At 47.5% G+C, this 11166-nt stretch overlaps 1 long non-coding RNA gene across 1 annotated transcript; it reads left to right on the top strand.

The window, feature by feature from the left end:
• Positions 1-7802: 7802 nt before the first annotated feature.
• Positions 7803-9443, top strand: LOC113595840 (uncharacterized). The gene is made up of 2 exons (XR_003416457.2): positions 7803-8098; positions 8354-9443. It is a non-coding gene; the product is annotated as an uncharacterized LOC113595840 (long non-coding RNA).
• The last annotated feature ends 1723 nt before the right edge of the window (positions 9444-11166 follow it).

Genomic DNA, 11166 nt, shown 5'->3' with positions numbered 1-11166 from the left:
TGATGCGGTAGGAGCATTTGGTCATAACGGTGGCATCCAGATATCTACAGAGCATCTCCTTCTAGATCAGCTGGGTTCTTGTGCTAAAAAGACAATTCTGGATACAGCATATGACAGACGCAGAAAGAATGCTGAATTAAGAGGCAGGAGTCCCGGGTTTGAATCCTGGCCCCACCACTAACTAGCTGTGACTCTGGACACAGTCACCTGAGACCCCTCATTTCGCAAATGAAAGGACAAGACTTCCTAGTCCTCATAGAGCCCTTACAGCTCTGAAATGTTATGTTCCTGTGACATGGAAGTTTTAATAATAGGGCACAGGGAGAAATCAGTAGTGGCAAAATGTCTCTGATTTCCTTCAGGGGGGTCCGGGAGAGCTGAGTGGGAGAGCCATCTGGCCACACTGGGAACCCCCTGGAGACGTGTTAAATCAGAAGAGTCACAGATGGGGGGGGGGTCGGGAAACTAGAATTATCACCAAAGGGATCCAAGGTTTTGATGAGAAAATAGGCACAGAGCAGTGCAGCACTGGTGATTTGGGGTGACCCTGGGTTATGGGTCTGAGCTTGTTGACCTCAGGTTGAGGACTGACTCCAGGAGAATGGATCAGAACCGAGACCACAGGTGCTGGGTGTATCCTGGGGCCCCCACTCCAGCAGATCCAGGTTGGTTAGCATGGAATGAACATCACTTCTTAATAGAATTGCAGGTGCTATACAACAATACCTTATTTTTTGAAATCCAGAATGACAATGACCACCGGGGCTCCTGGGGACTGTTTTCAGAGCGGTATTTCAGCATCGGAGGCTGGCTGAATCAACCTATTTATGCCACCCAGTTCTCACTGATGAAGGGCACATCGTTAGCAATTAGTCTTTTGAGGGAAAGACGGATGATTCAATAAATGATGCTAGGATTTTGGAGAGAGGAAGCTAAGCACGTGGGGAAAAAATTAGATTCCTTACTTCATATCCTATGCCAAAATAAATTCCAAAAGAATTAAATATTTAAGTGAAAAAAAGGGCAAAGTGGGAAAAAAATTGAATTATCTCTTAAGACAAAGTTTAATATCTTTATTATATGAAACCTGCTTATAAATAATAAAAGAATTCCCTAATGAAAAAAGAAACAAAAGAACAGAGACAGGCAACTCGTAAATGAAGACACAAAATTGACCAGTAAACAGATGAAAAATGTCCACCCTCATAAAGAGATCAAAGTAAATGCAAATGCAGACATTTGCAATACCACTTTAGTCCACAAGATTTTACTTTACTTTTTTTTTTAATTTTTTTTTTCAACGTTTTTTATTTTTATTTTTGGGACAGAGAGAGACAGAGCATGAACGGGGCAGGGGCAGAGAGAGAGGGAGACACAGAATCGGAAACAGGCTCCAGGCTCCGAGCCATCAGCCCAGAGCCTGACGCGGGGCTCGAACTCCCGGACCGCGAGACCGTGACCTGGCTGAAGTCGGATGCTTAACCGACTGCGCCACCCAGGCGCCCCTAATGTTTCTTTTTTTTTAATTTTTTTTTTCTTGTTCACAAGATTTTACTTTAAATAGTACTTACTGTTGGTAACGATTTGCGGGAAGCACGAACCCCCTGTATGGGAGTCACGGCCCCTGGGTTGCATTCACATGAAATATACTGGTAGCTGGGGATGGAGACTGGCCAGCTGTTGACCAAACCCATTTTCCTTTCTTCTGGGCTTAGAGCCACTGTCCATTTCTCAGCCTTCCTTGAAGAGAGGTGTGGCCATGCCACTAAATTTTGGTCAAAGGCATGTGGCCAGAAGTGAGGCCCACCAACTTCTAGGCCTACTTGTAGACATCAGACCTGTGACCCCATTCCCTCTGTCTCCCTTGTCTGCTTACCAGAAGCAGAGGACCCAACAGAAAACCCCCAGACCCTAGGAAGCCACAAGATAGAAAATCCCTGAGGAGAACAAGCTCCATCTCATTACCGTTGCACCGTTTTGTTCTTCGTGGACAAGGAATAAAATGCTTCTGTGTTAAAACATTGAGGATGGAGGTTTATTATTACGTAAACTAATAAGCACTGCTCCCAGGGATTTTCTTTTAAATCCTCCAAGTCAGGTGCTGTAATGAAAAACTTAAATACTTGACAATGACTTAGTGGTTGAGTGACAGGTTGAGAAGAAGATCGATGTGGTAGGCCGTGGTAAGACGTGGCCAATATTTAGTGAGTCTGTGGCCTGGAATGTCTTGGAAGGGAGACCTCAGGCCTCCTGAGCTCTCAGTTCCAGAAAAAGTGATGGCGGGAGTTCAAGTCACCTGCTAAATCTGAAGTTAGACAATTTTAATCCAGTGAAGAAATGGGCAGAAGGCATGAATAGACACTTTTCCAAAGGAGACGTCCAGATGGTCAACAGACACATGAAACGATGCTCAATGTCACTCCTCATCAGGGAAATACAAGTCAAAGCCACACTGAGATATCACCTCACACCGGTCAGAGTGGCTAAAATGAACAAATCAGGAGACTATAGATGCTGGCGAGAATGTGGAGAAATGGGAGCCCTCTTGCACTGTTGGTGGAAATGCAGGTGCAGCCACTATGCAAAACAGAGTGGAGGTTCCTCAAAAAATTAAAAATAGATCTACCCTACGACCCAGCAATAGCACTACTAGGTATTTATCCAAGCGATGCAGGAGTGCTGATGCATAGGGGCACATATACCCCAATGTTTATAGCAGCACTTTCAACAACAGCCAAATTATGGAAAGAGCCCAAATGTCCATCAGCTGAGGAATGGATAAAGAAGATGTGGTTTATATGTACAATGGAATACTACTTGGCAATGAGAAAGAATGAAATCTGGCCATTTGCAGCAACGTGGATGGAACTGGAGGGTATTATGCTAAGTGAAATAAGTCAGTCAACGAAAGACATTTCCATATGTTTTCACTCGTGTGGATCTTGAGAAACTTAACAGAAGACCATGGGGTAAGGGAAGGAGGAAAAATAAGTTACAGAGAGGCGGGGAGGCAAACCATAAGAGACTCTTAAACATAGAGAACAAACTTAGGGTGGATGGGTGGTGTGGGAGAGGGGAAAGTGGGTGATGGGCATTGAAGAGGGCACTTGTTGGGATGAGCACTGGGTGTTGTATGGAAGCCAATTTGACAATAAATTGCATTAAAAATTAATTAATTTATTAATTAACTAAATTGGGTAATTTTTATAAAGTATTATAGGAAAGAGCTGACCTCCAGCAATAATCACTTGGTTTTCCGGCAGAGATAGAAGACATGAGAAACGTCTACAAGTAAAAACTGAAAGGTGGAAGGGCACCTGGGTGGCTCAGTCGGTTAAAAGTCTGACTTCGGCTCAGGTCATGATCTCGCGGTTCATGAGCTCAAGCCCCACATTGGGCTCTGTGTTGACAACTCAGAGCCTGAGCCTGCTTTGGATTCTGTGTATTCCTCTCTCTCTTCCCTTCCTCCACTCTCTCTCTGTCTCTCTCAAAAATAAATAAACATTAAATTTTGTTTTCAAAAACCTGAAAGGTCGAAAAGTTGATATTTCTGGACCCCAAACAATAAGAGATAAGACTGGAAAGTTCTAGTCAGTCTTCCCAGTGAAACGGAGATTTGGATGGTGGCAATGATCCGATCACCCCAAATCACATCCAGGTGGGGTGCCCGGGTGGCTCAGTCAGTTAAGCATCAGATCTCACAGTTCATGAGATCAAGCCCTGTGTCGGGCTCTGTGCTGACAGCATGGAGCCTGCTTCGAATTCTGTGTCTCCCTCTCTCTCTGCCCCTCCCCTGCGTGCGCTGTGTCTCTCAGAAGTAAATAGACATTAAAAAATAAAAATAAAAATTACATCTGGGTAGTCATGAGCTTGAGAGCAGAGGAGGCACAGAGAAAAGGTAGACTGGAGGGCTCTTCGAGGAAAGGCCCTCAGTGGGGCTGCTGGTCCATGGAACTGTCTGGAAAGAGAGAGTAAGCAGCCACTAAAGATTTGAGGAAAGTGTCCTACCATAGAAACCAGAAGACTAGACCATAAAGGTCTTTCATTTGAGACCAAAACAACTCTTGAGTCTTCACATTTGCCCTGTCACAGTTGGGCGGTCTCCTATCCTAACCTCGTCTTCTAGTTTCTGTGCTGTGATGCCAACCCAGCAAGGATTGCCCCACCCAGGGTTAGCTGATTGCTGGACACAGTAAACAACTCAAAAGGCTGCCTTTCGAATGCAAGCTAACCAGTCCAGAGCCCATGCCTCCAGCCACCTCCTCTGTCAGGTTTTCACTCTTCGGGACACTATGCCCCCGTCCTAATCGCCCAGGGCCGGGTCCCAGACAACCGGAAACGGCCCACACACCCAGTCTCCTGAAACTATTCCAGCTTGCCCTGCCTCCCCCATTTCTTCTAGTGGAAACCACCGTAAAGGCTCTCGGCCATGTCTCCTCTCACTCCCTCTGCCTCCCGGCTGACCCTGGTGCTTTCCTATGTGTCCCCCCTGGCTTAGTGTGTCCCCTCCTCCTGAGATCTGTGAGCAACAAACTCTCTTTTCAATGGCCGTGGTCTCCTGATCCGTTGGCCTTACTACACCTCAAATTTTCTATCAATACACAGTATCTTACAACAACTCCGGGGTGGCCAACTCATGAATACGAATTTTAGATGTTGCCATGGAGAAAAATGCACCAATGGGTTCCTTCCAACGAACATAACCTGGTGTAATTGAGGAACCTCCCCTGTCCCCAGGGTAGGGTGACTTTATAACGCCCACCTGCTGGGGTTTCAAAATTGCTACGAGCAGGTGGCTGCTCTGTGTGTCCGTGTTCTCCCCTCTGTTGAATGGGAGTTTTACTGTGTTATCCTGTCCCTGGTCCACAATTAGCTATTGGATGTGAGGAGGGGAAGACAACCTGTCTTTTGAATTCACAGGTTTCTGGGGTCATGAGCAGCCGCACAGGGTTCTGCATAGGAGGAGGGCTCATCCTAATCTCCAGCGACTGGGTGGGTCTTCGAGTTGTTCCCCACGGAAAGGTTAAGTTTGTCCCACGTGGAAAAGAAAAAGAGAAGAGAAATAAATCATTGGCGATCAGAAGGGCAGACCATGGCCCAGATGACCAAGTTCTTTTTAAGATTCTTTCCATGTCCTGGCCTCACCACTAATCTATATTTCGGTTTCCATTGGCAACGGTCCGAGCTCAAGCATGCGAGGGGATTGAAAAGATACATGTGAGTCCCAGCCCTGGACCGGCCTCCTAACTGTCTTTTCCTAAGCAGGAGGTACGTGCAAAGGATCCAGTACAGGAAGCAAAGGCCCTGGAGGCACAGAACCACGGGATCGAAGGAGCCTCGGTCCCCATACGACTGAGGCAGAGCCCTCTCAGCTGCCAGCTGACCCTTTATGTGAACAAAAACACTGTTTTCCCCCAAATTTATGTCACATGGTGAGTATGTGGAAACATACCACACAACTCACAGCCTGATAAATTTTTGATCGATTGCAGAGTAGTTAAGATCACAGGCTCTAAAGGCAGGTGTCCTCGGACATATTAGGTCTGCGACCTTGTGTGAGTTACTCAATCACTCTGTGCCTCTGTTTCCTCACTCATATGATAGGTATTCTGATAGGTATCTGTTTCAAAGGGCGGTGGGGAGGATTCAGGGAATTAGTATCTGTGAAGCTTTTAGAACAGTTAGGCTTCAAGATACTATGTAAGTTAACCACTTTTATATTATCCTAAGATCATAGTCATCGATTTTATTTACTTATTCAACAAATGTGTATGGAGCTCTGACCATCTGCCAGACATTCTGATAGGCACTGAGTAAACAGTAGTGAAAAACGGATGTGACCAAGGATTTATAAATAAGAATTTTTCTGCTATATTCTTGGTGCCAAGAAAAAAAAAAAAAAAAAAGAACAACGTGGCTATCCCTAAAAAAGAGATTATCAAATAAATTATGTTATATCCACGAAGGGGAATAAAATGTTGACACTGAATGGACCCAACTGAAAAGCTTCAGAATCCGTGAAAATACGGAAAACATTCACAATGCGAATGCCTGCCTCAGGGCCTTTTTGTCTACTCGGCTTGCTGGTTGGAAAACTTGAAACAGAGGAATTGCTCCATAAGTCATCATTGAATGGGGCGTCTGGATGGCTCAGTTGGTTAAGCGTCTGACTTCAGCTCAGGTCATGATCTCGCAGTTCGTGAGTTCAAGCCCCGCGTCGGGCTCTGTGCTGACAGCTCGGAGCCCGGAGCCTGCTTCGGATTCTGTGTCTCCCTCTCTCTCTCTCTCTGCCCCTCCCCCACTTGTCAAAAATAAATAAACATTAAAAGTTTTTTATGTAATTTTTAATATTTATTTATTTTTGAGAGAGAGAGAGAGTGAGCAGGGGAGGGGCACAGAGAGAAGGAGACAGAGGATCCAAAGCGGGCTCCGTACTGACGGCAGGGAGCCTGATGCAGGGCTCGAACTCATGAAATGTGAGATCATGACCTGGGCCAAAGTCAGCACCTAACTGACCGAGCCACCCAGGGGCTCCCACCATCTACCATTTTAATCATTTTTAAGTGCATAGCTCAGCGGCATGAGGCACATGTACACTGCTCTGTAAACATCATCCTCACCCACCTCCAGAACTTTTCATCTTCCCGGACTTCAACTCTGTCCCCGTTAAACACTAACTCCCCATTCCTCCTTGACTTCAAGCCCCCGGCTGCCACCACCCTACTTCCTGTCTCCACGAATGTGACTCCTCTAAGTACCTCTTGTAAGTGGAATCACAGTATTGGCCCTCTCGTGACTGGCTAATTTCACTTAGCACGTCTTCGGAGTTCATCCATGTTGTAGTCTGCATCAGAATTTCCTTCCTTTTTATTTTTTTTAATGTCTATTTATTTCTGAGAGAGAGAAAGAGACCGAGTCTGAGCGGGGGAGGGGCAGTGAGAGAGGGAGACACAGAATCCAAAGCAGCTCCAGGCTCTGAGCTGTCAGCACAGAGCCTGACGCGGGGCTCGAACCCACAGACCAGGAGATCATGACCTGAGCCGAAGTCCGACGCCCAACCCACTGAGCCACCCAGGCACCCTGGCTTCTACCTTTTTTTGTTGTAAATAATATTGCTGTGAATATGGATGTGGGGATATGCGTTCAGGTCCCTGCTTTCCATCCTTTGTGCATACAGCCAGAAGAGGCATTGCCGGGTCAGACAGTAACGCTTTTGTAACTTTTTGAGGAATTGACATACTGTTTTCCATAGTGGCTGTTCCAAACCCTAGGACTCCGAGGAAGCCAGTCTGGTGACAGTTTTCTTAGTGCTTCTCCTTTCTGCCTTGGCCTCCCAACACTCCTCGTCTTAGCCCCCTCCCCCCCTTCTTTCCTCCACCCTGTGGAGAGGGCCACACAGGAGAAGCAAAACGGTCTTACAGCTGCAGGAGCGCGGTGTCACATTGAAGGCAAGACACTTTTGTGATTACTCTCTTCCTGCAGGAGGGGGCTAAGACCCTGTGGTTCTTTCTGTGAGTTGTAGGAAAACGGCCGTGGCGTTGGCATCCTAGCCCTGACTCCACAGACTACTAAGAGCATCCCTGAGAAAAGTCAGTAGCTCAGTTCCCCTCTGGATAAAATGCTTTTTCTTTCTGGATCTCCGAACTGGGCTCCCGTTGATGACTCTAGCTCTAAGCATGCTTAGACAAGAACAAAATGCTGTACAAACTCTCTCCGTTTTGTTAAAACGCTGTCCTGAGCAAGGAGTTCCATCTCACCGCTGCGCTAACGCTCTTGACCACAGATTGCATCCGGTAGGGGGCAGGCAGGTCATAACGCACCCAATGCTCCGTCCCCCTCCACCAAGACCAGGGACCGGGGATCCAGGGTGCCACCAACACCCCTTCTCTCCCTTCTGCAGGAAGGTTGCCTCTGTCTGCGGCGCCTCGTCAGATTTTTTATGCTTCGAGGATTAAGCCTCCGAGGTGACACTTGCAATGTAGCTGAATCAGAAAAACAACAGCAACGCCACCGACAGCAGCCAACAAGGGAACTGGGAACTGAAAGGAAAATTGTCTTCTTTGTATCCAATGCCGAGCAGGTTTCTTTCATACTCCATGTATCTCTTTTCCTTTCCTCCCTTCTCAGAGGAAGTGAGGTTACACGCCACCATGTGTAACTGATCCCAGTTACGTGATCACCTGAGCCTCTCTCCCCTGTCCGGGGACTGATGGATTTGCATGAGGTTGGGGGCGGGGCATCCCAAATGACCTCCGCAGTTGGACCCGGGAGATTTCCCAGGGACCGTCCCAACCCCGGCCGGGAAGGGATATGGCTGGGCTAGTGATTTCTCTTACAGGCGTTTATTTTTCAGATTTACTCGGATCGATCTTCAGAATGCGCAGCCGCCTGAACCGTGAGCCCCTCCAAGGCTGGGTGTAAACCCGGCGACCTCCCCTAATTCTCGACCTCGGATCCACACACTGCCAGAGACACACGGAGCAGTGTGGCGGCCGCCCCCCTCCCACGGCCTTCTGCGGCATTGTTACGACTTGATGCCTTGGCAATAAATGACGTGCCCGCTCAACCCCCTCCCCAGTCAGCCTTCTTTCTGCTCCAGGAACAGAGACGAGTGGCTGTGGATGGAAACTAATGACCTACAAACCTGGCCCTTGTGGCCACCGGCCTTTACAGCTTCATTGCTGAAAACGTTTGCCGACTCCCGATTTTTCTAGGCGACGATGGCCTGATGGCTGAACCTGGACCTGTGGCACTGTTGCATTTTTGTCCCAGTTTACGTTTTTGGCCCCTGCCCCACCCCCACACCAGTTTCCCATTTGACTCGCTGCCGAGATTCTCCAGTGGAGTCTTGTCTTACTCATCTTGGTGGTATGTGATCAGTTGCCCAAGAACGATGGTTGGGAAAAGAAATGAGCGCCCCCGATCCCCACCATGATCTCCGAGCACTGTGGCTCTGGGGAGGGTCTGGAAGCAGAGGTCCTCATACTAGTGAGCAGGTGCGTCAGGAGTCTGCGAAACGCCATGTGAGTCAGAACCCTCCAGCTGTAGAGTGTGGAAGAGTGGTCTCTCAGGCAGGGGTACTTTCACATTAGCCAAGGGGGACGGAGGGTCTGGCTTACACCTGTTAATGCTTTCTCCCTGCAAGTTCAGGAGCCTTTGCCAATCTCGTCAAACCCAGCCTTCAGCTTCTCGGCCTTGAAGGCTCCCAGTCTTGCAGGTGGTCTGGCTTCCGGCACAGATGAGGCCGTGCATCGAAATCCCCTTTGGTGTTCTCTACCTCCTTTCCGAGCTCAAGAAAATGAGCACTAACGCCATCGCTATTTATGTTTTGCAATGCTAATGCCACAGTATGTCATACACAGTGTGAAACAAACGCATTTACCTGTGAGAATGCATTCGCTTAATTTCGATGCTAAATACGAAATGAATAATGTGATAAACACGATGTTGGATGATTAAAATGAATCCGTAATTTCTTGCAAGCGTTCGAGAAGGAAATTACAGGAAAATATTAATGCTTTTTATAATGATTACTTCGCTTGGGGTAAGCAGAAAGCCACTATTTCCTCCTGGGATATCATTTGTTCCAATTCAAAATAATAAATTTAATTGAAGGCCCTCGTGCCACTAAAAGAAAATAAACCATTCTTGGGGCGCCTGGGGGGTTCCGTCGGTTGAGCATCTGACTCAGGGCATTTTCCGGCAGTTCGTGAGCTCGAGCCCCGCATCGGGCTCTCTGCTCTCTGCACAGAGCCTGCTTCAGATCCTCTGTCCCCCCGTCTCTCTGCCCCTCCCCTGCTTGCTCTCTCTCAAAAAATAACCACACATAAAAAATAAAACCATTCTTCTCCCCGGTTTTAGCACATGGACAACATTTTTAGCTTTCATGCGGATCCGTGGAATTTTAGAACTAGAAATAACCGTTGACGTCATATGGTCCGATAGCTTGCAAAGAAGCAGAAACCCCGTCCATTCAATAACTTGTCCGTGGCCCTACAGGTAATTAGTGGCGGAGTAGCGTTCTGGCACATTTTAGGGAGAAATAATGAGAGAATAGATTTCCTTCACTGGTGTGTATGTCACAAAAGGTCTCAGCAATCATAAAAGAAAATGTTTTCTCGGGGTTAATTAATCTCTGGCCAAATGAATGTCTTTAATGTGGTGATACAGAGCGTTTCTCTCTCACGTGGCTTTCCCAAGCTCATTCTCCGCACCAGATCCCTCTCTGACACCCTCAAAGCATGTGAGGTGTGAGACTGCATATACTCTATAGGAAGATTCATCAGGGAAAGACACCAGCAGGTGCCCATGACAGTGTCTCCCACCCTCCTCCACATTATGTGCCATAGGAACCACTTTCCACAGGGGTGCGTGGGTGGCTCAGTCAATTAACCGCCTGCCTCTTGGTTTCCACTCAGGTCACGATCTTACAGTTTGCGAGTTCGAGCCCTGCGTCAGGCTCGGTGCTGACCGCGTGGGTCCACTTGGGATTCTGTCTCCCTCTTTCTCTGCCCCGCCCCTGCTTGCTCCCTCTCTCTCTCTCTCTCTCTCTCTCTCTCAAAAACAAACATTTTTAAAAAAGCTGATGAGGCTGCTCCTGGCTGGGGGCGGCTAATTCTGGAGGTCAGGGTGCCCCAAAGTCCAAGGACTCAGCCCCAAGGACTCAGCCCCAAGGACTCAGAGGATTGACACTTCACAACACCCTACCTGTTCCTGGCTATGCCATAGCTTGGTACAGGTAAGAAATGTGCCTGGACCACCGATGCCCAGTTCTGTGGGGTCATTCCCAAGACCCGCTTCTTTCAGTATATATGTGGTAGGAAAGTATTTCCTGTTCCCTCTGTGTTCACATTTAGTGATCAGAAACTGAATTAAGGCTTAGGCATAATCTTTACTTAACCAGAGCCGAGCTGCTGAATACCCTGTGAGGTCACGTCAGAAAATTATTCTGGGGCTGAGTAGATTTAAATATTTCATTATTCACAGTGACCTTGGGCATGTCTCAATGACAGCCAGGTGAGAGCACCAAAAGAAAAAAAAAAAAAATTAACCCTATAGGGGAAGAGTTGGACAAGGAGCTGCCCCAGAAAGGCTTATTTATTTTATTCCTTTCTTGGTTCCCTGGGTAAGATATGTCTTTAAGAATTTTCATAGCCACAAGAGACG

Source organism: Acinonyx jubatus, chromosome D2 (genome assembly GCF_027475565.1).
Source record: "Acinonyx jubatus isolate Ajub_Pintada_27869175 chromosome D2, VMU_Ajub_asm_v1.0, whole genome shotgun sequence".
Taxonomy (NCBI): domain Eukaryota; kingdom Metazoa; phylum Chordata; class Mammalia; order Carnivora; family Felidae; genus Acinonyx; species Acinonyx jubatus.
This window is presented reverse-complemented; position numbering and strand designations above follow the sequence as displayed.